This window comes from Rhagoletis zephyria, unplaced genomic scaffold (assembly GCF_001687245.7).
Source record: "Rhagoletis zephyria isolate East Lansing unplaced genomic scaffold, Rhagoletis_zephyria_1.1 Rzeph_scaffold_13342, whole genome shotgun sequence".
NCBI classification, from domain to species: domain Eukaryota; kingdom Metazoa; phylum Arthropoda; class Insecta; order Diptera; family Tephritidae; genus Rhagoletis; species Rhagoletis zephyria.
Genome location: NW_016170413.1, coordinates 1 through 2,862, shown reverse-complemented (window position 1 = coordinate 2,862; position 2,862 = coordinate 1). Strand labels below are relative to the sequence as shown.

Genomic DNA, 2,862 nt, shown 5'->3' with positions numbered 1-2,862 from the left:
TATGTAAAGAGTTGAAATGTTGATTACTCATTTTACTCGAAATGTTGGTTAATCATAAAGCAAATTACTCAAATATTTTTGTTTTTGGTTAATCAAAAATATTGATTACTCGAGTAACTGAACTTTTGAGTAATCATAATTTCCAATTAATCGAGTAATTGAGTTATTTACTTTATGATTAATTAAAATTTTGAGTAATCAATTAATCGCACAGCCGTACTAACATGTATTATCGTAATATAAATTGATTTTTTGTCCCTTACATTCAATAAGTGCCGGGTGCTCAAAGCCTGGTTGACTCTAATCATCGGTTAACATCGTTATCGTCGTTTTCGACTCCATGCATTTAACACGGTGCCGGTAACGTCGATAATGATGTGTAACCGGGGACTAGTGTCAACCAGGCTTTGAGCAACCGGCCATAACCAGATCGGACTCTAAAAAAAATTCTGTGTGGAAGAATCTGGAAAAAATGTGGTAGATCTCAAAAAAATGTGGTATATCTTTGGGTTTGGATCAAACTTTGTACAAAAATTAAAAAAAATCTGCAAGGTTTCACCCAAATGGCAAACTTTTTAATTAGACTCTAAAAAAAATTTATTTTAGTATAATAAAGTGCAAGATTGAAGTTACTAAAAAGTGCGTTGTGTTTTGGAAATTGTTTTCCTTGACAGTGTAAAGCAGTTCCTTCCATATTAAGATATTTTTCGAACATATTTTAAGAGATTTCTGCAACCTTGCGGAGTGCGAACAAATGTGGCACGTTCCAGAAACAGCTAATTGGGATTTGCCAATTTTTACAATTTTCAAGTAAAAGTAAACAACGCCTCAGAAAACTTTCATGCACTTAAATTTGCTAATACTTTCACAAAAATCGCCGTTTATTAACATTTTCGTTATTAATTCTTTTTATAAATCATCTATTTTGCAATTTAACACAATAAAAAAAAAACCAAAAATAAAACTACTCAAAAACGCGAATATGTGGTAGATTTCAGACCTTGAGTGGTAGATGTGGTAGATGCCCAAAAAAGTGGCAGATCTACCACAATGTGGTAGAAGTCCGATCACTGGCCCTAACTCCTGTTTAAGTATTACCGTATTGATTATTTTTACTTCCTCATTTTTAGTTTCACTGCTGTGGCCTACATAACTACAGCGACTACACCTCTACGAATTTGCCTTTGCCGGCTAGTTGCTTTTATACGGAAAACGACGCCTGGATTTATTATACTGATGGCTGTTTGGAGAAAGTAAAATTTGCTGCTGGTAGAGCAAGTGATGCATTGTCCATTGCTGGCTTTCTGCTTACTGCGACACAGGTAAATACATACGGTGGCGAAAATGTTAATAGGGAAGAAACATTTTAGCAAGCTTGGGCTATTTTTCTTTGTTGAAAAAATTATTATTATTTGCTTTTGAAAATATAGTAGCTTGCTATCTAAAAAAACATGTAAATCAAAATTTTGAACTTTGAAGAACAGCCAGTTCGAAAACAGCATATCTCAAAAAAACTTTTCAAAAACGTCCTATACCAGAATTTGGTTGATAAACGCCTTATTTCAGATAGGTCGATCTTCCACTCAGCAGCCGATTTGTAAAGATTCAACGAATTTAAAAACAAAGTTTCTTTAAAATTTTAAAATTTTTAATAAATTTGTCTAGATTTTTTTTTAATATGCAGTTTTGTAGCGCATTGAATTTTAGTGCAATAAATTGACAAAAATCAACGGTAAGTCGCAGTACTTCAAACTTGCACTTTGTTATACCAAAATTGAATCGGCTGTTTCTAAGAAATCTAATTAAAAAGCTCGAAGTTTTGGTGAAACTTTAACGAATTTTACGATAAACAGGGTTCCATTGGATTCTTGGAAATATATAGTGGCCCTGGAACTGAAAATATTCTTAAAATTTTTGAAGTTGATTTGTATAGTGAAGACCAGTAAATTAGGTATTTAAAATTATACCATCGTAATTCTTGTTTAATTCTCTATAATAAACGTGGTTCAAAAAACATGGGCGTTTTTCAAGAATTATTTTTTAAATATTTTTCTTTATGACGAGATGGTTTATTTTGTGAGAATCAACAATTTTTTGTAATTTGTTTTCGAAAACTTATGTTGAGATATAGTTAATTAAACAGTGTTAAATTAAATTTTGAAATTGTATCTATTATTATAAAGTCCTGAAAAATATTAGTAGATACCGGCCATATGTGTACTACACACATCGTTACCTTAATACAGAAAGTATCTAAATATTTTCTTTCTTTACGGAGTGGTGAAAACCCTGCATACAAAATCAAGTCCCTTTTGCTGCGAATTTCTTTTAGAGGCTGTTTATTTAAGAATGTAGCTAATTTTATGCTATAGTAGACATTTTTAAAATCCAGTAGGTGTTTGGTGAGTTGTCGGCAGACTTTTGTATAATAAATTATTTTTATATTAAGGTAACGATAAGTATTTACACTGAACATCGTGCAGTTTGGACGTTGGTTTTATCCGAAAAATACTGGATTTTTTCTCAAATATTTTTATTTTATTTTTTTCAGGTGATGGCCTTAATATTTTCATCCGCTCTCTCTTTAGCGTATTATCGAACTGGAGAGTACCAAGAGTTGTAGTAAAAAGCGAAATTTTAGGTAGACATAGAATATTATCTTTACATCACCTAAAAACTTGCAGATTTAAGCACTTCTAAATCTTGATATTTTTCTATCAAAAATAATTTATTAAAAATTAGCGTATACAAATTAATAATGTTAAATGTTTTCGTATGATTTCTTTTTAGCTATGATATGAGTTTACAATATGTGTATAAGTATTTATGTACATTGTATGTGTATGTACATAAAACAGTATT

At 30.9% G+C, this 2,862-nt stretch overlaps 1 long non-coding RNA gene across 1 annotated transcript; it reads left to right on the top strand.

Annotated features, from left to right (window-relative positions):
- The first annotated feature begins 1,093 nt into the window (after nucleotides 1–1,093).
- LOC108378097 (uncharacterized) lies at nucleotides 1,094–2,766 on the top strand. Its single transcript, XR_001849385.1, has 2 exons — nucleotides 1,094–1,322; nucleotides 2,552–2,766. It is a non-coding gene; the product is annotated as an uncharacterized LOC108378097 (long non-coding RNA).
- The last annotated feature ends 96 nt before the right edge of the window (nucleotides 2,767–2,862 follow it).